Below are 27,152 nucleotides of genomic sequence, written 5' to 3'. Positions count from 1 at the left end.
TCTCACAAGCTATTTCACTCTTCAGCCAAAACTACCGCAGGCACGGAGCGCCTAAGGTGTTACTCGTTCGGGGAATGAATCATGACTGAACGTTCAGTTCGGGGAACTGAACGTCATGACGATTCGTCTATTAATTTCAATATATTGTACTTTGAAAAATACTGCTGCTTTGATTCATGATTTCGATGAAATCACGGAAATATACAGCCAACGACCATATTGATCCCTGTCCACCTCAAGCCCTCGGGACGTTCATTGCAGTAAAAATACATTTGATGCTTTTCTAAAGCAATATTAAAGTGAAAAAGAAAAAAAAATTGTGAAGAAGAAATTCAATGTTGGTAATACTGTTCGAATTAATAGAACCACCAATATTTTTGAAAAGGGGAATTATTTATGGAGCACTGAACTTTTTAAAGTGTTCAAAATCCTAGACACTACACCCACGACATATCGACTGCGAGACACCAAAGATGATGAGATTCTTATCGGTTTTTATGAACACGAACTACAAAAAGTTAGAAACACCAGTGAAATTTATCAAATTGAAAAGATATTGAAGAGTCGTACTCACAGGGGCAAGAGACAGTTGCTTGTTTGCTGGCTAGGATACAACTCTGATTTTGATTTTTGGGCTAGTGTTGAAGATATTAACAATACCCAATGATTTTTATGTGACTTTCATGTCCAATGTTTCTGATCCTCTCTACAATGATTTGAATAAAACAAGTGATTTTTGGACAAAACTCTCTCCCACCATCAAATTCGACGATGGAAAGTATGAAGTGGGTCTGGTCGGTTGTATTCTCAAAAATACAAATGATATCCTGAGAAAGGATCGCAAATATGAGATAAAAATTAGACCCAATGATTGGCCACCACCCTCAGTTGATCAAGAACAAATTCAAAAGATCAATTGGATGAATTATAAATATATTGAGTTACCCTACGAGGAACTCACCTGTATGAATGATTTATGTCGTTCTATCAATAAAAAATTTCCGCTCGTAAAAAGGAGCTTTTCATTTCAACTATTCAAAGGAGGAGGACAAGATCTACATTAGTTCACCTATTGCTGATGAAAAGGTTATTCTCAATGATAATCTAAAAGATGTTCTTGGCATTAAGCTCAATATAATTAAAGGTAAAAGTGCTGGAAACACAAATTTTATTTTTGCTCACTACCCGCCTGCCTTCTCTATAGACACTTGTATATTTCTCTACGCTTCATTTGTGGAAACATCCCGGGATGGCAATAGCAATGTTCCCCTCCTACGAGTTTTTGAACGAAAAACCAATCAAGAACATATTCACCACTACAATATAAAGCATCTTCAGTATATCCCCGTAAACACTTCCTATTTGGAACTCTGTCAGTTAATACTAAGAACTGAATTAGGTGATTCCTGAGTAATATCAAAAGGTTTGGCTGTGATTACATACCATTTTCGACCCATCGTTCAACAACAAGATGTATAATAGAAAAGTAGTATTCATTTGTCCTGATATTGACTGCTATGTTAATACTCTTGGCCCAAGACAATTGGGCAATGGAATGGACTATTACAAAGGTCGCTCGTCAATGTCTGGCTTTGGTCTTGGCAGTTGGTTTGCTAAGCTGTTTCGCTCTGCACTACCTCTGGCTTGAAAATATACTGTACCGGCTGCGACCGATTTTGCATCCTCTACGCTATATGATTGGTGCTCTGGGAAGGATTTAAAAAAAAGTGCTTCGGAAAATATTAGGTCCAGTATGCAAACCCATGGCGAGAGATTAAAAAAAAATGGAAAAGGTTTAAAAAGGTTAAGAAACAGTGCATAGCTCATCAGTCTCTACTCAGGTTAAAAACAAAAGTCATTACCCCTGTCAATCAAAGTTAGGGAAAAGTCAACATGCACATTAAGCACTGGTAGAAGAAGAAGCCCCAGGAAGAAAATTTTTCTACCAAAACTACATTTCTTTTCATAAGATGTCATATCTACCGCATAAGAATTCTCAAACTTCAATCACCTCCTCGTTGAATCTATTCCATTCAGAAATTTTGATGTGAGTGTAAATCATGGATATTATGAACAATTTTCTCCACCACATCCCCTCTCCGATAATATCCATTTTCAAATTTATTCCAATGAAGACTACTTTATGGAAATGTCTGCGACATTTATAGATTTACGAGTAAAAGTCCGGAAATCCTATAATACATTGCCAATTCTTGCCGATGGAATATCCTATGAAAATTGTATATTGTATAATTTATTTCGTCAAATCAGTGTCTACATAAATGGTAAGCTGGTGAGCACAAGCAACAATCTCTCAAATAATACAAGCTATATGCAATTCATGCAGATGACACCCAATTCATACAAGGAATTGAGAGGCACCTCCAATGGATATCAATATATTACTAATACTGATAGTACAGATGTACTTAAGAATCCTACAACTAGTGAATTACATCTAGTTGGAAAAATATATCATGAAATATTTAATATACCCCAATGGCTACCACCCAATATTAAAGTGGATATAGGATTGACGCTTGCTCCATCTAATTTCATTTTACGAAAAGAACTTGCTGCCAATCCTGATGTAACTCTCTCCCTCACCTCGGCAATACTACATGTACGCAAACAACAGGTTATGAGTTCTGTTACTTTGGCAGTGGAAAAACTGAGAACTAGTAGAAATAATAATAAACTACTTGTTCCTCATCCAATCACCAATCAGCGTCATATTGCCACAGGCTCACGCACCTTCACCGACTCATCCTTTATCAATGATGAAATTCTGTCAAAATTAGCCTTGGTATTTGTAAAAAGCACCAGTGCAATAAGATCATGGACTGGATGTCCACATAAATTTGAAATGTCTGGGCTTTGATCTCTTGTCTGCAAAGTAAATGGAATCCCACTCTACAATCCATCTTTTGATAAATCCTGTAGGACATTGTATGACTTGACCATTCAAACCCTAGATCATGATTCACAACTATTTGAAAATGGTATAACCGAAGAAATGTTTGCTAAAACACATTGGATTTGTCTGGCACCCAGGATATGAGTATAGTACGAACGGGGAGTGTGCGTTTAGAATGTAAATTTGCCGAACCATTAGCTGAGAGTAGTACACTAATCTCACTAAATCAATTTGAAACCTATCGGGAAATCACTCTCGAAGGCAGTGTTCTACTAGACCTTGCACCATGAAAACCAGTCAAATAATCAATGTATTTAATATGGACCCCTACACGTCCAAATACAGATCAAACTGTCTGCCTTTAGAATTTCTTAGGAAAATTCAAGGCGTCAACAGTACCCGACTTATTATTAATAGCAGTCCCTCGACTGTGCAGACGGGTTAGTGGTTGTGCAGCTTTCAAACAATGAAGACGATTGAATTTTTTGATCCTCTTGGCCTACCCTATACATTCTACACTCCACACATCAGCAACTATATTGAAAGCAGTGGGAAAACTATTATTCAAAATCGGAAGAGAGTGCAGGATCTGACGACTAAAAGCTGTGGCTTATATGCGCTACTATATTTTGTGCTCAGATGTCGCGGCTATACTTACAAGCAGTTTCTCAACATATCTGTAGACAATCCACGTCTGAACGACTTTATGGTGGAAAATATCCTCTCTGACCTGTAAAATATTGATTTTAGTGTCCTACGAGTTCAGTGCTTAAAAAATGTAGGTGAATTTGTTTATTAATAAATGAAAAATGTATATACAACAATGTCTTTATTCTTCACTTTAGATTTCTTCTTCTTCTGTGTATAGGCAACTGTCGTGAACAACTAATGCCGGTAAATCCTTTGAATTCACTGTATATTGATCCTAATTGGCTGCAAAGTCAGGGTCACATTTTCTACAGTATAATATAAATTCACTCTTGTCATATCTCTTTGTATAGTCAATGATACTATTTGCATTCATATCATGAAATTCACGTGTTTCAATCTGTCTATTTGAAGCAATATCACATACAGTTTTTTCAAATGGTGGATCAAATTCAGCAACTGCCAAATAAAAATCACTAGGTTTATAGTTATAATAGGTAGTGTCGTCACAGCGATGACGTGGAAACCAAATTGTCTTGTTACCCCAACAGTTGAATCGTAGACCTGATTCTTCCTCCCAAAATAATTTAAATCCACGACGATACCAATCTCGTAGAAAAAAACTAAAATCATGTTTGGGATTTTTTCCAATCATACCGGGGTAAGTATTCTCCCACTGATCACATTTGTCATAATGGCAATTGGAGCATAGATTTTCTCTAGAGTGTGAGTCACAAGTTTCTTCAAGACATAAATTACAGCCTTTAATTTGTACTGCATATTCTATATGTAATTTAAATGGATTGCATAATTTACACTTTTCATGATACTCATCAATAATTGTACAATTCTCACATGATGACCAACGGCCAAGAGTGTACATGCATGGTGGACATGTATAGAACATTTTTGGTTTCCGATGTCAACTCTCTCACAGCTAAAACGAAACTGATCCTCGTTCGATAATTTCAGAGTGAGGAATAGGAGAGGAGTAACTCTGTGAGGCTACTTCTTTCGAATGGGGGAGCCATATGTATTGAATCTATGGCAACGCTTTAAAAAGTGTATTCACGATATAATTCTGCTTCGTTCCAATTTATAAATCAGTAAATTGAGTATAAGAAGTTGAGTCGCATTAACAAATCTTAATACAGTAGTCCAATGGGAGAGAATTACTTTTCATTATAATTTTAAGTGTTCCCTGAGATAATATCTTCCGTTGAAGGAATAACTCGAGAAAATCATCATCCAAAATCAAAATGTTTTTCCATAATCACAAGATTCGATCTAATTCTCTCTTTCTCAAATTTATTCATTTTTCAATCCTATCGCTCTCACTGCTGACTCTAGACTGACCATGATTCGTTCTACTCATTCTAACAAAAAGAAAGGGAACATTTTCGATTTCGAAACAATTTTATTGTATAATCACAACAATAATACTACACATGTACAATTAGCGATAGAGCTTATTGTCTTCGATATGCTTCACTATTGCCTTTAAAGCACTTTGAAGTCTATTCACATGCGCTATATCAACTTTTGCAGCGAAGCATAATTGATCCTCCATTTTAAATTTGCTCAAAGATATCACATATCTTACATATACTTCATCCCATTCCAGACAAGGCCGTCCCGTTAGACTCGATCAATAATCCAGCAATTGTTGATGTGAACTTATGTTGAAATCCAAGAAGCATCCAGCAATTGTTGATGTGAACTTATGTTGACATCCAAGAAAACAACAAACAAATTGACCAACACTCATAACTATCCAAGAAACATCCAATAATAGTGAAAAAACATGAAAAAACACCAAAGTGAGAAATACAATGAAAAAACATCAAAGTGAGAAAACCATGAAAAAACCTCCTCAGTGAGAAAAACCATAAGAAAATGCATAAATTATGTACTGTTAGCGTTAAACTCGATTATAGATGGCAGCACAGTGTTCGTCTCACGCCTTCTTACCCATTCCTACTCCTGTTTATAATTTACATTAACAAGTTAGATTTGTTACTGCTAATTTGTCACTTTTAAATAAATATTTTTCAATTTGTATGAGTTTATTTTCATGTTCAATTTAATAAAATAATACGACACTCTAAACGGAAGTTTGTAGGAGGTTGCCCAGCCAAACAAGACTTGCCACTGCATTTAGTTAGTGTTATTGTATTCTTAATATAGACATTTGACTATAAATCTAATCAACCTTCCATTTATTTAGCAGCAAAAGGGTCTTGTCAAAGACATTTAAAAATTACAAGGTTAATAGGTTACAAGGTCATTTAAGGTACCAAGGACGATGAAATGACGTATGGTTGCTGGAATCGATTAAGTTGTAAATTTTGGAAACTGGAAATACACAAAAAAGTCTTTCTTACAAAAAAAAAATTGGGAATTCAATTTTCAATGAAAAAGACCACCACATGTAGTTTCTGGTTGTTGGAGGGGGGCATAAAATGAAAAAAGAAACATGAGTAAAAAACTAGCAAAAAAAGGGACCAAAAGCACGTGACAGCAAACAGCTTCAGAATTTGTAGCTTTCCTTCAAAGGTATAACTATTTTATGGAATCAAAATATTTTAATGTTTGGGTATTTATAGTTAAAAAGCATCGTCAAATGTATCTAATTAGTTTCGCTGACTTATTTTTGCTTGCTCATGGCTTGACGTGGCACCACTGACAAAAATGTGATACTACCCTAACAACATAATAATTTTGATACAATCATAAGGAAAATCTTAGAAAATCGTTGTTTTTAAGTATCAATAGACCTCAGATTAGTCCGGATGGAATGTTTATATATTGATGTAATTGGCACTTTCAGATTTCTCGGATGGAAATGCACACTTAGCACTTTTCCCAGTCTCCTCTACACTATATCTTCATTCGGTCTCTTATAAAAAGGGAAGATGCCTGTCATTTTACTTATCATTTAGATTTGGAACTTGGAAACTTGGGTATTTTAGTAATTACTGTTACCTTTTTTCCATTCTTTTGCTAGACTGATTCATTTAAATTTAAGTGAAACTAAACGAAAGTAAAATGCGCCTCTACCAAGGTGGTAGGGACTAACCAGATCCCTCCTCACCGAATCTGCCATAGCTTTAATTATTATTATTGAAATTAGGAATTTGAGATTATTTTCTCATTTTGTTGGAATATTATATATTATTTACTTTTGGAATATTATTATTATTATTGGAATATCATTGGTATTATCGGAATATTATTTGAATAATGTTCTTACTGAAGTTTTTCAGACCCCTTTCTATGGATGAGGGGTCTGATTAGCCCAAAACGCTTAGGCATTGTTCACTGGGGGAAGAGGAACGCAAATTTTGTTAGGATGGAGTACGATGTTAGGTGTCCTGGAAGTAGACCAAAAATTTATGTTTTTGAACAGTTTGAAACTTATACCAGTAAGCTCTATAGGGATTAAGAATTTGACAAAGTTTGTAGGCAGAGGTAAGGCACAAAGGGACAACTTTTGTTTTTTAGTTAATTTATAATTCGAATTCAAGAGTTTTTTTTTATGTTGTTGTGTATTTTTGCATTAACCATGGCCCATAGAACCTTTTTGTTTTAGTAAATATTATATCATATTTCAAATTTTCTTCAATTTCTCCCTCGATTCGTAAATAACAAAATTATAGTTGTGGCAATTTGTATTTACTAGCGAAGCAAAAGTGACTGAATTCTGGACTCTTACTCTCATATCTTAAATACTAAAAAAAAAACAGTGTTTTCTTGAGAAAATTTGTTTCGTCTCTAATAGGCTTGATACTCCGTGAAGTTTATATAAAGTAGTGGAACCAAAAAACAAAACCAAAAAGCAACAATAAAATATTAATTAATAAAAAAAAATATCCAAATATTTCGGTCACACGTCCGGGAGCCTTTCTCAACGAAAAGACAAAATCAACTTTAAAGAAGAAAAACAGTTTTTACAATAAAACCATCTTAAAAAAACGACAAACTCAATACACGGAAAAAAGAAAGAGAAAAAAAAACTAAGAAAAAAACCAGACACAACCCACCCGAGAAAGGCTCCCGGACATGGAACCAAAACATTCGGATTTTCTTATTAAAAAATTGTTTTGTTGTTATTTTTTCTTTTTTCTTATTTTTTCCACTGCTTTATTTAAATTAAACCGTTTTTTCTGTCTTAATTTTTAGTAAATAGAAAAGCCGTGTTATTAAAAAAAATATATTTGAGTAATGATATACAAAGCTGGACCGAATAAGTCTAGTTTTCAAAGAGATCGAATGAGTCAACCTATGATCGACTTTCAACTTACTGACTATAAGCACTGGGCCAAACAAACCTAGGAGAATAAATAATTTTGAAATAAAAATAATTTCTTATCGATTTTTAAGATCCCAAAATGGGCGAGGCGTCGATAAACTCCAACCGGTACTAAGGTTTCTGAGTAAGTAGAGTGGATGGAACTGGGGAAACTTTATGAAGATAAAACTTTTCGGAAGAAAAACTTGGTTGTATGACTTCTTAAATCGAGAATTTAATTTTTTCTTCTTGTTGACCCGGTTGAAAATTTCTGGGCTTGGTGAGGTGGCCAAGAGAGGGAGCCTCCATCAAGACCAAATATTAAGAAAGTACTTATGTTTTTGTCATGGCTTTTTCTCCAATAAGCCATGGCTTGATGGCAGCTTGATTTTAGTTCAAAAATGAACGCTGATTCGCTCATGAATACTTTCATCAGAGTAGTTATACTATGAATTCCTAAATGGGACTCTCTTAGTTCGGTTTTGATTGGAGCTTATACCTATTCCTTTTTCTTTAGTAAAAAAAAAGAAACAAGTTTTTTCAACTGAAAGTAATGAACAATATTACAACTTAAAATGAACATAATTTATTACATATACGAAGGGGGTCACCCCCTCCTCAACACCTCGCTCTTCACGCTAAAGTTTTCGGCATTAAAAAAAAAGTTATTCATTTTTCTAGTTAAACGACCCTTGTGTTTCAGGAGTCATTTTTAAAGAGTTAGAACAAAATTTAAACGCTACAAAATTTAAAAGTGGCGCTGGAGGGGGCCTAGTTGCTCTCCAATTTTATTGGTCACTTAAAAAGGGTACTAGAATTTTTAATTTTTGTTATAATGAGCCCTCTCCCGGTGTTCTAAGCCCACTGGGTCCATACGATCAATCCTGGGGAAAACAAACAAACAAAGAAAACGAAAACAAATAAACGAATCCGTGATCTTTCATCTGGCAAAAACTACAAAATTCCACATTTTTGCAGATAGGAGCTTGAAAACTCTGTAGTGGGATTCTCTGATACGTTGAATCCGATGGTGGGATTTTCATTAAGATTCCTTGACTTTTAGGGGATTGTTTCCCTCCTTTTTCGAAAATCAGGCAAATTTTCTCGGGCTAACAACTTTTGATGGGTAACACAAAGTTTGATGAACCTTATTTATTTGGAATCAGCATAATAAGCTGACTCTTTTGATGTATCTACTGATATCAAGATTCTATTTCTTAGAGTTTCGGCTACTATTGAGCCAAGTTGCTCCTTACTTACTATAGCTCCCCTACAATAGTAATACGGTTCTTCATAATTAATTTTCAAAATTGACATAAGATACATTAGTTTTATTTAAAGAGTATATGAATATAAAAGAAAGCGGGGGGCGCAAAAAGGCTCGGGCTTTACATAACTTGATCATTTCAGGGGGTGCTATCAGTAGAAAGGGAGGTGCTACTCCGAACCCTCAACCCTGCTGCCATCTACAATTTAGTTTAATGCTGACGGGACATAATTTATTCAAGGATTATCGATCGAGTCTAATGGGGGTAAAGGTCAATCGATCTGTTGTTGTTTAGCCACGTGTAATAACATGAGGTGTTATTTACATACTCGGCGGGAAAATTCTTGATTCACGAAGGGGGGATTATGAAACAGTATGGTCATAAAATCCCTAGGGAGAAAGATTACGTAATCGCTCAATGACCTCTTTTTCCAAGATCGATTTATTTGTTGTTTCTATGTGTAATAACTCCGGGACGAAGGTTGCACATGCGCATTGAATTCTAACGGGAACAATGTTATTGGTCTAGGACTCAAGGGAGAAGTGAATTTCCGGGAACTTGATTGCGTAATCAATTGGGAATTTTATTGATCTGATAATGGGAAACAGTTAGATCACGTATTTCCTTCTCAGCCAATCAGCAAGTCGATTACATCCCTCTTCTCAGCCAATCAGAGGGCGGGTTACATATTAGTGGCGGAGGGAATGTAAGGAATGGATTTTTGCTAGAGTTTTATTAGTCTGTGAATAGAATTCAAAGGAGTGAGAAGAAGAAGAACAGTTTGACTTTACTCATTTGGATTTATATTTGTGTGTGTTGATGATGACGAGTGGAATGTTTACACTATTAGAAGTTGATAGTGGAGTTGATGATAATAGTACAAGAGCACCAAGCATTGCGGTGGAAATCACGAAAGGTTCACGGCTTTGTCTGGAATGGGATGCAGTATATGTATGATATGTGATATCCTTGAGCAAATTTAAAATGGAGGATCAATTATGTTTCGCCGCAAAAGTTGATATAGCACATGTGAATAGACTTCAATGTGCTTTAAGTGCATTGGTGAAACATATTGAAGACAATAAACAGTATCGCTAATTGTAAATGCTCTGTATTATTGATGTTGTTGTTGTAATTATTCAATAAAATTGTTTCGAAATCAAAAATATTTCCTTTCCTTTTTGGATATGTTATGGGGCTAACGATTCAGGGTCAGTCTAGAGTCAACAGTCGGAGTTAAAGGAGTGAAAAATGAATATATTTGAGAAAGAGATACTTAGATCAAATCTATTATTTATGGAAAAATATTTGACTTTTAATGACGATTTTCTCGTGTTATTTCTTAAACGCAGGATATTCTCTTGTTAGGGAACTCTTGAAAATATAATGAGGAGTGATTACCTCCCATTTGACTAGTGTATAAAACTTTTAAAATATGACTCAAACACTCATAGTCAATTTAATGATATATTAATTGGAACTAAGCAGAATCATATTGTGGATATACTTTGAAAATATTGCCAATGGATTCAATGTAGATAGCTCCCCCGTCCTTCAAAAGAAGTAGCGTCACACAATTACTCCTCTCCCCCATTTCCCTCTCATTGAATTTATGAAGCGAAGACGATTAGTTTCGCTTTAGCTGTGATTGAGTTGACATCGGAAACCGAAAAATGTTCTATATATGTCCATTGTGCATGTACACTCTTGGCAGTTGGACTCAATGTGAGAATTGTAAAGTTATAGAAGACTACAGTGAAAAGTGTAGATTACGTAATCCTTGTAAATAACATAGAGGCTATGCAGTACAAATTAAAGGATGTAATTCATGTCTTGAGGAGGTGTGTGACTCTCATCCTAGAGGACACCTGTGCTCCAATTGTCACTATGATAAATGTGATCAGTGGGAGAATACTTACCCTGCTATGATTTGAAAGAATCCCAAACGTTATTTTAGTTTATTTCTACGAGATTGGTATCGTCGTGGATTTAAATTATTATGGGAAGAGGAATATGGTCTACGATTCAACTTTTGGGGTAACAAGACAATTTGGTTTCTATGTAATCGTTGTGATGACACTACCTACTATGACCATAAACCAATTGATTTTTATTTGGATGTGACGGAATGTGATTCACCATTTGAAAACATTGTATGTAATATTGCATCAAATAGACAGATTGAAACTCGTGATTTTCATAATATGAATGCAAATAGTATCATTGACTATACAAAGAGATATGACAAGAGTGAAGTTACATTGTACTGTAGAAAATGTGACCCTGACTTTGCAGTCAATCAAGATCAATATACAGTGAATCCAAATGATTTACCAGCATTAGTGGTTCACGACAGTTGCCTATACATCGAAGATGAAGATGAAGAAATATAAAGTGTAGATTGAGAGACATTGTTGTATATATATGTGCATTTTATTAATAAACAAAATCACAAACATTTTTTAGGCACTTTACTCTTAGGGCACTAAAATCAATACCATATAGGTATGAGAGGATATTTTCCACTAGAAAGTCTTTCAGACGGGGATTGTCAACGTATATGTTGAGAAAATGCTTGTAAGTATAGCCGCGACATCGGAACACAAAATATAGTAGTGCATGGAAGCCGCAGCTTTTAGTCGTTAGATCCTGAACCCTCTTCCAATTTTGAATTATAGTTTTCCCACTGCTCTCAATATAGTTGCTGATGTGAGGTGTGTAGAATGTATAGGGTAGACCAAGAGGATAAAAAAATTCAATCGTCTTCATTGTTTGAATGATGCACAGCCAATGACCCGTCAGCACAGTCGACGGACTGCTATTAACAATAATCAGGGTATTGTTCACACTTTGAATTTTTACAAGATAGTCTGATGACAGACAATAGGATTTGTACTGGGACATGTAGGGGTCCATATTAAATACATTGATTATTTGACTGGTGTTCAGGGCGCCAAGTCTAGTAGAATACTACCTTCGGGAGTGATTTCCCAAGAGGTTTCATATTGATTTAGTGAGATCATTGCAATACTCTCAGTCAATGGATCGGCAAATATACACTCTAAACGCACAGTTCCCGTACGTACTATACTCATATCCAGCGTGCCAGAAAAATCCAATACAATGATGAAATTTGTTTTAGCAAACATATCTTCGGTTATACAATTTTCAAATAGTTGAGAGTCATGATCTAGGGTTTGCATGGTCAACTCGTAAAATGTTCTATAGGATTTATCAAAAGATAGATTGTAGAGTGGGATGCCGTTTACTTTGCACACAAGAGATGAAAGTTCAAAGATCTCGAATTTATGTAGACATTCAGTCCATATTCCTATTGCACTGGCGCTCTTTACAAATGCCAAAGCCAATTTTCACGGGATTTCGCCATTGATAAAGGTTGAATCGGTGAAGGTGCGTGAGCCCATTGCAATATGACGCTGATCGGTGATTGTATGAGGAACAAGTAGTTTAATATTGTTGCCATTGGCTCTCAGTTTTTCCACGGCCAAAGCAACAGAACTCATGACCTGTTGTTTTGTACATGAAGTATTGCCGAGGTGAGGGAGAGACTTACATCGGGATTGGCAGCAAGTTCTTTTCTCAATATGAAATTGGAGGGTGCAAGCGTTAGTTTTATATCCACTTTAACATTGGGAGGCAGCCATTGGGGTATATTAAATATTTCATGATATATTTTTCCAACTAGATGTAATTCACTAGTTGTAGCATTTTTAAGTGCATCTGTACTATCAGTATTAGTAATATATTCATATCCATTGGAGGTGCCTCTCAATTCCTTGCATGACTTGGGTGTCATCAGCATGAATTGCTTATAGCTTGTATAATTTGAGAGATTGTTGCTTGTGCTCACCAGCGTGCCATTGATGTAGACACTAATTTGACGAAATAAATTATGTAATATAAAGATCCATTTGCATTATATGCAGAGGGAAAAAGGCTTTAATTTGTTGTTATTGTTTGCTGCGAAGCCTGTGATTCCGATGCAGTGTGCAACACAGTTCATTTTCTACGTACTTTTTTTCATTTTTCAATGTGGTGCCGGAGACAGCTTTGAACAGCGTGTTGGGAAAATTTAAACTCCCTACTTCACCAATATTTTCATAGACACCTTTCAGAACTTCATCCATTTTGAACGTAAACACGTAGTGTAATGTCCACTCCCCTTTTGCACACTGGAGGGTGAATCAATTCGTCGTCGCTTTTGACTAGCGGCCACAGGTATTGTAAAATCCGTGGTGCTGATAGTATTTTCAAATACTGAATCTTCTTCTTCTTTTTTAAATGGTGTTGTTGGTGTTGGCGTTGTTGAAGGACTATATTCTCTTAGTTTCTTTAGAATTTGCTTATTGCCAATAAGACTTTTGGGAAAGTTTGATACACATAGAAAGGTGTATAGATTATTGTCAATGGATAAAAGTCCTTTACGATTCGTCACCATATCAAAAATTAAATCAACTAGATTATAACTTTTTCCATGAATTATAATTCTTTTCCCTGTACTCTTGACTTGAACCTGATAATCAGCTTCCAGCATGAGATATGATAATACTCTTTTACTCTGTTCACTATAGGTCAGCGGTAATAGGTTTCCAATTTTTGATACACTCGAATTCAATTCCTTATCGTTTGATGCTGCTGCAGAATCTTGAGGAGATGTTTCCAGTTTAGAGGGATCAGCGACGGCGGCGACGGTGGGTCTCTCACGATAAGGTTTATGTTTGTCCGTACGTCGCAATGCATCTTGAAGTAAAATCAGTTTTTTGGCATCGGCAATATTCTCATTGTTAATGAATTTGCTTAGATCGTCTTCAAAATGTTCGACGGGCGAGAGGACAAGTTCAAATGGCGTCAATTTATAGGGTTTTGCCATTCTCACTAGAGAAAACTGTTTACAAGTCCTGCAATTATTGGCAGTAAAAGTGTAAAAAAGCTACCGCCTGCTTGAAGGAGTCGGTTTGTTTTAAAATTGTTCTCCTTGTTTTTACAAGCCAAGGCACGTACAGTGGAAAAATGTTGCTTTGTCTGTTGTCTAACACCTTCTGGTAGTTGAACATTGTCCTCAGTTAAATTTAAAAAAAGTTCAGATTTTAGATTAATGAAATCATTGTCGACACCATGTTTGAGTATGGCCTTTCTAAGCGGAGGTTTTGAAGTGCTTAGAACGGAAAATAAATGTCGTTGTTCGTGTAGTTTCTTCAGTGTCATAATGGCAACTAATAATCTTTTCTACTGTTCACCGGAAGATATACTATAATTTCATTGTTGAAAATGTCGGTGACTACACGTAGATCCTCGGGCGTGCTCTGATTAAGATCCAGTAAAATGTAACCGTAGGGCTTGCTAGTCGTCTGAGTGTACGCTGACAACAGAAATTTAGGGGCACCGGGGTATATCTGCTTATTGAGAGTTATGAGTGAGCTAGAATCACGAACCACTCGATAGATAATATAGACGGTGCAATTCAAAGCAAGGGTTTGCATACATTTGCTCTGATGAAACAGATTGTGTAAAACTAGAGTAGCGGAAATGTGTTCATGGTGAGAGCGAACGGTGAACAGTTGTAGCATTTCCTGCGAGAACTGTTCAATGGATTCAGCCAAATCATCAATAATTAGCCACGAGTTCGATTCAATACTATTGAAAACATCAAGTCCCCGTATGAATTGTATTGGTATGGTTGTGGCAATAGCTTTTATTTTATCATAGAACTCCTGCCAAATACTATAGCAATAGTAGATTTTTTTCGGCTTCTCCAAAAACATTTTATCGCAATTATGAATTATTTTAGCTAAAAGTGTTGTTTTCCCCGACATTAAGGGACCACACAGAAACGATCTGAAGGGTGTTTTAAATTGATACATGCTGCTGCTGACAACAGTCGGACTACAACTAACTGTAAATCATACGTGTCCAATGAATAAGTAGTATTTTCCCCATAGATCTATCTATTCAACAACAACAACAAAAACAATATTTCACGGCAGCATTTATTTCGACACTGCATGAAAACAAATATTTTCAGTCAACGTGAACAACGACAAAAATAATAAAACTTGTTCAACAAGAACAGTTGACACAAAATTTCATGGTCAAAATGAAAACTCTATTTGTTCAACATGAACACACAGGGTAACGATAACACTTTATAAAAAAACACTTTTGTCCATCATCAGCACTTATTGTCTTTTTAAAAAAACACTTTTTGTCCATCATCAACACTTTTCTGTACAACAACATCTTTTAAAGCACTTATTGTCAACTTAAACACATTTCTATACAAAAAAAAACACTTTTCTATACAACAACGTCAAAAACACAGAAAACACACTTGAAAATACACACACGGAACTAGCAGCACAGTTGAACACATTACGGTGAATTCAAAGGCGGGACCCCCCCCCCCCCAGGGCCGTGGGGCCAAAAGCCGGCCGGCCGCGGGCGGGACTCCCCACCCTCCTGGGCGGCCGCGGGCAGGGACCCCCCCCCCGGGAGTCACGGTGGGAAAAAAAAACCCTACAATAGTTGTCCGATCACTGCTGCGACTGCTACAGGTCAGTGGTTAGTTAAGGTTGGGTTCGGTTAGTGGCTGGGGTCGGGATGGTGGTTAGATGAACCGTTGAGTTAAGGTAGTTAGATTGTCAGGTTAGTTAGTTTATGAACGGGTTGGTGGTTAGTTGGTTAGTTGGTAAGTGGTTAGTTGGCATAGTTCAGGTTAGGTTAATTTATCCAGACCAAGTTGATTACAATAGTCAATGCATTCAAGTCAATCTGAAATACGGTAGTGACCATGAGGTAGGACACTCACACCATTTTTGAGCACATAGACTTTGTCGGATTTACGCGATATTGCATTCTTCTCCACTCTCACAGTATAATTTCTATACTGTAGAGAGCAAATTGCAAGCACTTGTGCTCACGGCACTAGGCTACTTTCTACACAGTCTCTGTACACGCTCATGTTGAAATTGCTCTTTACGAAATGTGTAGGCACCCCTTTACACGCCTTCTTTTCTTCCCCACTCTGAGTTTCAACGCAATAGACTTTGGGTCCCGGGAACACCCCCCTTGATATCAAATCACACCCCGTCTCTGATTTTAAAATTAATAATTGGTTGGGGGCTTGACGTCTAACCCGATCGGGGTAGAGTGATGGATTCCGGTTGGTGAAATCCATCCGCGAGCTGATGTGTTCCCCCTTTTCTAATTCACCCAATAACTCCACTTCTCTCCCGTGTACTTTTAACAGCAGAGACTCTGTATCCTAACAGTAAATTTGAACCTCCCCCTCCTGAGGCCAGTGCTCCTTGCATACATTTTAAAAGAACGATAGCATGAGCTTTTTTGAAATTTCCAGTACTGAACTGCCGCCTGCAATATTCTTGTTCAGTACCACATTTCGCTTTCGCCTGAGTAGAAGAACCATGCCAGTCTCTATGCTCGTGAACGATGTAAAATTGGGGTCGGCAATAATTCGCCCACACTCTAGAGGGTCAGTCACAACGTCACAGCAAGATCTATTACGAACGCTTTCACACATTTTGCCAAACGCTGAATTTAGAATGAGCTTATACATTTCCTTCTCCACCTTTGAATTTGCCCTAGAGCATTTATCGACAAAGGTGTCGATAAATGTTTTCAAATATGCTCGCTGATTTAACTGCAGGACCCTGTGTATTTTGGTGATTTTGAAACCAATGCTCCCCATCCAGTGCAAAAGCACGTGGTGAAGAACGATATTCTCCTTAGGGTCCAAATCAGCAATCAGTTTCTGTTTGGAGGGAGTCCAGTGCATCCCCATATCCTCAACCAATGAACGATTGTAGGGGCTCAGAGAGTCCCTGCTCACGGGCCGATTGATACAGGGAAAGACAAAATCTTTGACTGAGTCGTGAAGCGCCAGCGGAATGTGACCGTCAACTTCAAAGAACCATCCTTGTGGCCCATTGTCCTCGACGGTGGTAATGTTGGGGAACTCACAAGTATTCTCAAACGACTGATCGTTCCCATACGGCCAAGAGTAGTGTGACATTGTCGAGGGGTACAATGAGTTCATGTCCAAGAACACTGCATTTGACTTTTCACCGGTGCTGCTGTTTTGTCCGCTCGGATCGGTCGAAAAGATGCGGTCCCAATGAAAAACATACCCACCCCTCATTGAACGCTCTACAAAAAGGTGTTGATCTACATCAGTGATTAGGCCTATTTCCTCCCTGCTGATTTTTAAAATTAAATCCATTACTAAATGGGGTGTGGAGAAATAATAGCCTATATCTAACCCGAACTCTGAATAGATTTGGTCTTTATTCTTACAGACTATATCCAACAGAGTTAGAACGTCACTGGACAAGGACAGTCTACAATAATTCCACACATTTTTACAATTATTCTTTGACCCAACCTTCTTGGCAAACTCTTATTCCCCAGCAGTGCATTCACTGTTGGTCAGTGACTTGTAAAAAGCTTCAATTGGAGGTAGTTTCACCTCGCTCAAGCGAGTATCAGAACAGTAATAGTCGTATGCGTATATACCTTTGCAGGTCAACAGGTCATACATTTCACTGTCTGGAATGTGCTGTTTAAGCAAGGGAAAGCTATCAAAATTGTCGCTTTTTTGCACTTGAATCAATTGACTCAATGCCTTGGGAAAAAACTAAAGGAATCTAAAAACCTGATTTTATTCCAGCATATATGCCCCTTATCCACTGCCTGCCATTCCAGTTCGAGTAGCAGCAACTTCTCAGCCGATTTGGGAATAATGTTGTAGGTAAATGAACTATTAACCCATGGACAATCTACTCCCCCTCCCTCCCTATGCATACGTGCCAGTGTCGGTAAAATAAATTTTAAGTCATAATTAGAGTTGTGAATGAAAACAGGGATAAAAAACTGCTGGCTAACATTTAAATTACACGATTGATGCGCAACCCCTCTAAAATTACTACCCCCCCGAGGATATTTCCTGCCACAAGTGATTATGATCTCTGACTTTCCCCCTGCCCCCGCGTGTGCCGTTTGCCCCCGTAGCCCCCGCGGCAACCGCTCCCGTACATACCCCACCGTTGTGTTTATTTTTTATAGCGCGCAGCTCCGCTGTGGACAACACCATTGGATAAATGGTATTTCTCAAGCGAAAAATAGCGCCATTAGCCGTGCCAATCAGTTGAGTCAGTGTCTTGACCATGCGCTCGGACCCCTCCTCTAATGTATCAAATATTTCTAACAACTGCATGGTGTTAGAGTTATCTCGTTGTGCATGAGCATCGGAAACTGCAATAATCTGATGTTCTTTGACTCGGTTTGGATTTTGGAGGTCGTTCACATCCATCTGCTCAGCTTCCCCATCTAAAGATATGTTGTTGCACTGGAGAAGTGTTTTTTGGGAATTTTTGAAACATAGAATGGCCCTATCCCCTGAAACAAATTGCACTGTCTGATAGCCATGCCGGCACAATGCCTCATGTGATCCCTTAGTTTTATATCACTACAGACTTGTGACAGGCATGTTGGACAGTAGAAACGTTCCACCCGAAGCATACCACCCCCCCGAACTCTACTAATGTCTGTAATAGGATTAAAATGACCAATGGTATTGGCACGGTCACTAGGTGGTGGGTATAACAACCACATCCAGTGTGTAACCAAATCAATTCACGGGCCCCTTACGGAGACGCCTACCTCCTTCTTTTTGAAAAAAACCCCCTCTTCAAATTCTGTTTCATACTGTACCACAGTAACGCCGATATTTAAGTGGGCATTAGCCCTTTCAAAAATATCAATGGATCGAAGCGTTACTGGGTATTTCCCCTCTAAACAAGAAAAATCTAGAGTGGGGAAATCGGACCCGTCCTTCCCATGTATAGCCCAATTGTCTTAATTCTTCTTGCTAGCGTCACGAGCTAGAGGCTCGTATGCTGATATGAGGAAAGCATATCTGAAACACATTTGATCTGTTTCAAAAGAAATCCACTGGACACCTTTACAAGCTACTAGATCTGGATTATATTTTAAAACTGTCTCCTTCTCATGTCCCCCGCCGGCCCCCCTCTTAAAATAAAATCTTTCTTAAATTTAAAAATATTTAAACGTAAATTTTCAAAAAAAAGAACTATAGATCCACTACCATTTTCATTAAAGTTCTCAAGATTCGTTATAATTTGATCCACCCACTCCATGAAAGCATCCACAAATTTTTTCAAATTCGAATAAACCAAACACATCTCGGACTTTACATAATGATAATAAACTTCACTTTTCCCCTCATTAAAATAGAACACTTTTAGAAAAATACAGACCTTATTTTATTCCCTCCCCCAAAACTGAATTTGGATCTCCAGAAGTGCATGAATTTTATCTACATAGTTGTGCACAATTTCTACGGGGTCAAAAACAAATTTTTCCCCCATAAGTGAATTAAAAGGATCACCAAACGTCGCAGTGTAAACAACTATTGCATTTAAAATTCTGTTGGACACTTGGAAATCGGAGAAGTTTGTACCCACCGCCCCCGCGTGAAGATTACCCCCTCCACATGTTTCACTATTAGGGCTATGGGAAGCCACTTCATTCAATTGAAGTGGAAGTAGGTTATCGGGGACTAGAGGAGGAGGAGGATTCCCTGTTAATTCCTGGGTAAAATCATCCAAAAGCTGCAATGTGTTTGGACTCAGCAAAGGTAAGTCCCCCTGCTCAACTGCGCTATAATCAACATTTAAAAATCATCTATAAACACATCAGTATTATCTGGAATTTGATGTAAATCATCCCATAGTGAACTGTTGGGGAGCTCCACGTGTGCGTCCTCTCCTTCTCCAACTGACCAACAGGGAGGAGATGGTGAGTATGGAACCAGGACAACCTCCAAATGAAAAAATAGCTTATTTTCAATGTGTTCAAAACATCCCTACTGCTTTTAAAATTTGGATTATTATTGCTTAATAACATTTGTTCAATTCAACTGAAAGTTTCAACTTAACGATAATCAAAAATATGACATAGAAGGCGACAATTTGGTCGTTTATTTTCAAAGTGTTAAAAAAATTTTTTTTTTTTCGCGGTACTTTCCCGCAGCGCTTCTCGCAGCGCTTCCCGCGGTGCTTCTCGGGGCCTGCATCGCTTCCCGCGATGCTTCTCGGGCCCGCATCGCATACTGTGGAGCTTCCCTGGCCCGTGGTGCATCCCTGTGGCGCTTTCCTGGCCCGTGGCGCATCCCTGTGGCGCTTCTCGGGCCCGCAGCGCTTCCCGCGGCGCTTCCCTGCCCTACAGTGCTTCTCGGTCCCTTAGCATATATTATATTAGCATAAGGTATTTACAGTCTAAAACGTCACATGACATAGAAGGCGGCAATTTGATATTATTCAAACAATCCCTCCAAATAGAATTTCATATTAATACTCTTTATCTGCTCTGGGAAAAAAAAAACAAACAACAAAAACATGATTTGAAATGGATAGCCATCTCCTGTCATGATATACAAATCATTCAGATATAAAGTAGTTTTTAAGAAATTTGTGGAAACAAGATTAACCTTTCGTTTATATCACGATAGAAATTACCTAACCTTACTTAGACCAGAATATAGAGCATTTTTTTTTGGCTTCTCTAATCTAATTTAGCAAAAGGGTGAATGCATGCACTTGACATGATTCAAAAGGGAGAACATTATATTTCCTTTGAGGAGAAAAAATCTTTCAATATCCCGCTGAGATATACTTTTACGCAGTGTTCGAAAATGGTGCATGTAGAAAAGGCCTATAAAAGTTGGAAGAAATTGATAGATATTTTCATGTGATAGGTAGGAAAAAATGCTTACATTTGCAAAGTCCGAGGGCAGTATTTGAATGCCCGAAGGCCCAGGCGAAACTTGTTGCACCATCGGCGGTGGGCTTTGTGTAGTCGGGGCAGGTAGTCCATAGAAAGCAGCTGTCCATTTACTCTTTAGTTTTTGTCCTGATTGCATTGTTGTCTGCACAGATGGTTGCACTTGTTTTGGGGTCGAGCCAGCGTACTTAATAATGGATGGTCTTGTCTCGTCCACTCTCGCTTTCTTAGCGGGTGGTGGCAACAGGCATTCTTCACAATTTGCCTTAAAAAGAAGAGAAAAAATTAGTTTCAAAATAATGATTTCCTTTTTTTACAGAAAGAAAGTTAGTATCATCTTCCATATAATTTTGTTTAGAAAAGAATTTATCACTAAGAAAGTCCCCCTAGCCATAATTTTGTCTAGAAAGCATTTATCGCAAAGAAGCCCCCCTCCCCCTAAACCCAAAAGCAAAGCAAAAAGTAAAATTTACGAGAAATATAGTTGACTCAGAAATCAAACGTTTTTATTGCACAACTTGTGAAAAAATAAATCTTGACAAACAGTAGTCTGTAGTCTTAGGATAGAAATCAATGTTTATATTTTCACCATTTAAATATTCCAGTCTATAGGCTTTAAATAAGATAAAAAGATTGTTAACACATAGCTTATAGGCCTAAAATTTGCGATCATAGGTAAAAATGCTATTCAATTTACGAATAATAAAGCAATGTATCTTTTTCTTAAACCCACTCCCCTTGGTTTTCCCGCGAAGAAGCAGTTTGTTTTCACCTTACAATGGAGGTGTTAGACTTTAGGCATTGTCAACCCCCCCCCACCTTTCCCCCATGTCCGAAAAATATTGTTATGCATTAATTTTTAAAAAAAATCATTTCCATGCTTCCATAACACATAGAATTACGCAAAGCCTGTAAGCGCACAAGGTTAATTAACAATAATATCTCATTTCACGCGAAACTGTTTTTTAATTCGATGGGAAAAACTATCCTTCTCAGAGAAACCTTTTGATTAAGCCGATATCCAAATTCTTGCATATTTACCAAAGCTGGATGTACTTTAAAAGGGTGTCAGTAATTATCAGCTATTTAAATCGTTGCGAGAAATCTGTAAGTCAAGTCATAGCGGTGAAAAACAGTATGTTAAAGGAATGATAGAAAGTTGACAGTTGCTTTTAGATAAGACATAGAATTTATCAAAAACAAAATTATGGACGTAAACAGAGGGGGAATTAAGGATGGGGTTTACGTAACGAAAAAAGAGCGTATTTTACGTTTTTTATCGAGTATAAACATCCTATAGTGGCGTTTGTATAGGGGGGGGGGGTTTACCCAAAGATAGTAGAGGGGAACCAATGAAAATAATTTTATTTTGAAAATAAAAAATGAAAACAGAACTTACATTGCTAATTGTGGCTGCCAAGGCTTCAAGTTCATCAATAATTTCGTGTGTTCTATCCATTGTGTTCTGGAACTTTCTGATAATTTAATCACGTTGCATGCCCGTTATATATGAAATCTCAAGGGCGAATTGTTATGTAACGGGGAAAACCATACGTAACCAGCTCTCTGATTGGCTGAGAAGGAAGATGTATCCGACTCGCTGATTGGCTGAGAAGGATGCATGTACTTCCGGTTTCCTATTCCAGGACACCTTGACATTCATCCCTAGCATGCACTTGTCCAAAACAACAATAATAAATAAATCCCTCAGGCCTAAAGATTAAAGAAACCATAATGTTTCTTAATTCCCCCTTCGTGAACCAATAATTCCCCCTAGCGATTATGTAAATCAATTTCTCAGGTTAGGCTAGCCAAACAACAATGAAGCCATGTTTGTTTCTTAATTCCCTCCTCGTGAATCAATAATTTCCCCTAGCGATTATGTAAATCAAGTTTTCAGGTTAGGCTAGCCAAACAACAATGAAGCCATGTTTGTTTCTTAATTCCCCCTTCGTGAACCAATAAGTCCCCCATCGATTATGTAAATCACCCCTCATGTCATTACACCTGGACAAACAACAGCAAATAAATTGACCTTGACCCCCATTAGACTCGATCGATAATCCTTGAATAAATTATGTCCCGTCAGCATTAAACTAAATTGTAGATGGCAGCAGGGGTGAGGGTTCGGAGTAGCACCTCCCTTTCTACTGCTATCCCCTTTTTTCGAAAATCAGGCAATTTTTTTCTGGCTCGCAGCCTTCGATTGGTAAAATCAAACTTAATTAAATATATATTTGAAATCTGTATAATAAGCCGATCTTTTGATATATCTATTGGTATAAAATTTAGGTTTTTTAGAGTTTCGGTTACTATTAAGCTGGGTTACTCCTTACTTACAGTTCTTTACCACGATCTGTCTTATAAAAATCAAGAACATGTTTTTAATACGATTCTTACCCTTTTAGCAGCTAAACTAAAAAATGTTTTTGTAACAGATTCACTGGTATTGACTATTTGGTTTTATGTTATAATTTGTCAAATCGTTTTAACAAACTTTAAGTAAGGAGCGACCCTGCTCAATTGTAACCGAAACTGTAAAAAACCGAATTTGATACCAATGGATATATCAAAAGAATTGGATTTTTATGCTGATTTTGAATAAATAAGTTTTTTTTAAGTTTACCCATCAAAAGTTACGAGCCTGAGAAATATTATTACTTAACTTGAGTTTTATTTCTAAAGGCGCAAATAATAAGATTTATGACTTTTAATTAAATTTCAATTCTACTATATTAAAAGGATTCTTCATTTGTCAAAATTATAGCTTTGGATGTATATAAAAATATTAAAAAATGTATAAAAAAAATCATACAAAAATTTGATACAAAAAAAACTTTAAAATGAACATTGAAGCTTTTGAAGCAATATGCTTATATTGTTGAAACAGTATCTTGAATTAGCGAATCAATAGGCAGTTTAAAACTTGATTTTCTGTACATTTTAAAGCAATTAAATTATACAAGAAAATACAAACAAATGTTTATTGCACACCAGACTAGTGAAGTCTAAATGCAATAGTGTTCATTCCTGTGAGTCTCAGTAATATATAATTTTTCATTATTAAAATGATAAAGGAGTAATCAGTTAAAATATATTTAGTTTTCAGTAAAAAAAGAATGAGGCTCTCGACGTTAGAGGGCTTAGAGGAAGTTTTATTCGTTGTTATTTCTGTTTTTCTTTTAGTTTAGTTGACTATTCATTTTGATTTCTGTTCGCTTTGGGTTTAACTGATAGTAATTTGTGTTTGTTTTTAGTTCCAACCATTGTAAGGCTTTATTTCTGATTGTCTAAGGTTTTAAATATGGCTCTCTACTTTTCTTTGGAATTTTCGTGGAAGACACTATATAAAATTAATTTCTGATCATTTTGATACACATAATTTTAATATATACTGATTGCAACTATATTTATAAAGTTTTTCAACTTACAAATAAAGTATTAGATTACAGTTTCAGTTTTTGGCGGAATTTGACTGTTCAGTCGATATATTCAATTAGTCACGTTTTATCAGTATTTTACTGTAGAATTCTATGGATTGGGGATCAGCATGTTTTTCAGTCTGTCGAGCCTCAGGTTGAAGTCCTAAAAATGAATTTTCAAACAGTTTGTGTAAACGAACTGTAAATAAGGAGTGACCCGGCTCAGTAGTAACCGAAACTCTAAAAATGGAATTTTGATACCAATAGATATATCAAAGGAATTGGATTTTTTATGCTGACTTTGAATATATAAGTTTTATTAAGTTTATCCATCAAAAGTTACGAGCCTGAGAAAATTTGCCTGATTTTCAAAAAAAGGAGGAAACGCCCCCCCTAAAACTTAGAGAATCTTAATGTAAATCACACCATCATATTCCCCTACTGTAAAGGTTTCAAGCTCCTATCTGCAAAAATGTGGAATTTTGTAGTTTGTGTCAGATGAAAGATCACGGATGTGTTTATTTGTTTTTGTTTTGTTTGTTTGTTTGTTTTCCCCAGGAGTGATCAGAATCCCTATACAAAATATCTTTTCATTTCTTGCTTTCTCTTTACTGAATCAATTTTACGTGTTGAGGTGCTAAGGGTAATTGTCTGAGGTAAAGTTTCACCAGGATTGAATTTTCCAGATGATATATCCGTTGGGAACGGAAATATCATTCCGAACGGAACTCTATTTTAGTTTTTCTTTCTTTTTTTTTCCCAGGGGTGATCGTATCGACCCATTTATCCTAAAATATTGAAAGGGGGCTCATTGGAACGGAAATTAAAAGTTGTAGTGCCCTTTTTAAATGACAGAAAACATTGGAGGGCAACTAGGCCCGATCCCACGCCCCTTTTTTTCTCAAATTTGTCTGGTCAAAATTTTGAGATAGCTATTTTATTCAGCGTAGTTGAAAGGCCGAATAACTTTGCCTTTTGAAGATATCATGACCCCCCGTAGCTCCTGGGGAATAGTCTAAGTTTTAAAATTTATCCATTGTTTACGTCTAATATTTGTAATTGGGAAGTATGCATTCATTTTTCGGGTGTGGCGGGTGGGTAAATTTTTTACTGGGGGTGGTTTTCCACGGGGAGAATTTTGTATGGGGAGGGTATTTTCCAGGGGGTGAATTTTCCAGGGGAGATTTTACACTAGGGTAATTTTCCAGAATTCCGGTAAAAAATTCTTCTTAGGGCTTGCTTTCTGTTTGCCGACTCAATTCTATGCGTGGAGATGTTAAGGGTAATTGCCCAGGATAAATTTTCACAAGGATTGAATTGTCTAGAGAACATATCTGTGGGGAGGAGGAATTTTTCCTTGGAGCTGGAGCCATTCCTGGCATATCCTGGCATTATTTAAAGAACGATCAGAAATTAAACCAAAAAAGAAAACAAGTTTTATCAATTGAGAGTAAGGAGCAGCATTAAAACTGAAAATGAACCAAAATTATTTTTATATGATGGGGGTCGCTCCTCCTTAACACCTCGCTCTTTATGCTAAAGTTCGAATTTTGTCCCAAGTCTCTAAGAACGACTCCTGAAACACAAGGTTCATTTAATTAGATTAATATGAAGCTTTTTGTAAAAGTACTGAAAAACTTTAAGAATCGAAAAGGCCAAGTCAAAGTCTTCAAAGTAGTGAAAGACTTCATGACTTAAATGATTTCAAACAGCCCTCCTAGTTTCCTCATCGCTCTAAAATTTGAAAAGTATCTTCGTTCAAAAAGTCTTTTTTTTGGCACCTCGATTGAAAAAAAAAAATCGAGCAAAAGACAAAATTACCACCTCACGATTTTGAAGAATAGGCCTACACCCCCTCAGGTTAAATTTACAAATATAAACTGCTTTTACAAATGTCCAGTGTAACGGCTAAATAAAAAATTATATCAAACTGAAGTTAAAATGATTGAGGCTTCAGCATAATTACCTCATTGGATTTAGGACTTTTTAATGGAACCAAAAGCTGAAATTTCTTACAAATATTTAAAAACGCTACAAAGGGGTATTGACAATAGAAAAAATCAAAAATTTTGAACATTAAACTAAGAAGTCTATGTAATGAATGATGACTGCATAAACAATCGCTAAAAAAGGAAAATGTTTCTCGTTTTTCTATTTACGAATTTTCTCGTCTTAGAATTACGATATTTTTTGGTAATAGGCCATTTTTATAAGAAGAAGTTGTTTGCTCAAAATTTTAAAGCGGTTACAAAAATCTATGATGGAGATACATTCGTTTAATTGATGAAAAACTTTAACAACAGACAGTGAACAGCCAATCTCTCCCTAAAACGAAACAATAATAGTTCACCTTTTAAAAATGTATCTCAAGGTTTCAAATATTTCCCGTGTTGACTTAATAGTAACAGTTCACATTAGCAAACGGAGAGCGTTTATTTTACAATTTTCAAGTTCAAACTGTCGTCACAGAATTATTTTTGAAAAGGTTTTCCAGAAATCTTTTGGTTCGATTCCAACAGACTACTTCCTCGTGATATGTCTCTCAAATATAGAACTAAAAACAGAGCTATAGTAAATGAAAATGATAATTACTTTAGCCTAGGATTGATGTACGTTTTGGACAGTGAATGAGATTTGCCACTTCCGGTCAAGTGACCTGACATCTTTGACTCGCTCACCGGACAGGTGGAATGCTCTGTAAAACTCGTTTTTTGCAAGCAAACATACAGAATAGAATAGAAGACTTCTGGAATTGTAATGGTTCATTT

At 36.7% G+C, this 27,152-nt stretch overlaps 2 protein-coding genes across 2 annotated transcripts in view; one reads left to right on the top strand and one right to left on the bottom strand.

The window, feature by feature from the left end:
* Positions 1–26,825, bottom strand: part of LOC148949609 (solute carrier family 2, facilitated glucose transporter member 1-like) — a 229,399-nt gene extending 202,574 nt beyond the window's left edge. Inside the window, exon 1 of the mRNA XM_089093629.1 lies at positions 26,735–26,825. The gene's annotated coding sequence lies outside the window, so the exon portion shown is untranslated. The remainder of the gene's footprint in view (positions 1–26,734) is intronic.
* LOC148949608 (solute carrier family 2, facilitated glucose transporter member 1-like) overlaps positions 1–27,152 on the top strand; it is a 236,082-nt gene that overhangs the window by 105,170 nt on the left and 103,760 nt on the right. The gene's annotated exons all lie outside the window — the stretch shown is intronic.

The sequence above is a fragment of the Artemia sp. Qi Xiang Cuo genome, chromosome 8, assembly GCF_049724085.1.
Source record: "Artemia sp. Qi Xiang Cuo chromosome 8, ASM4972408v1, whole genome shotgun sequence".
In the NCBI taxonomy this organism is placed as follows: domain Eukaryota; kingdom Metazoa; phylum Arthropoda; class Branchiopoda; order Anostraca; family Artemiidae; genus Artemia; species Artemia sp. Qi Xiang Cuo.
The sequence above is the reverse complement of the archived record's forward strand: the minus strand, read 5'-3'. Positions and strand labels throughout refer to the sequence as shown.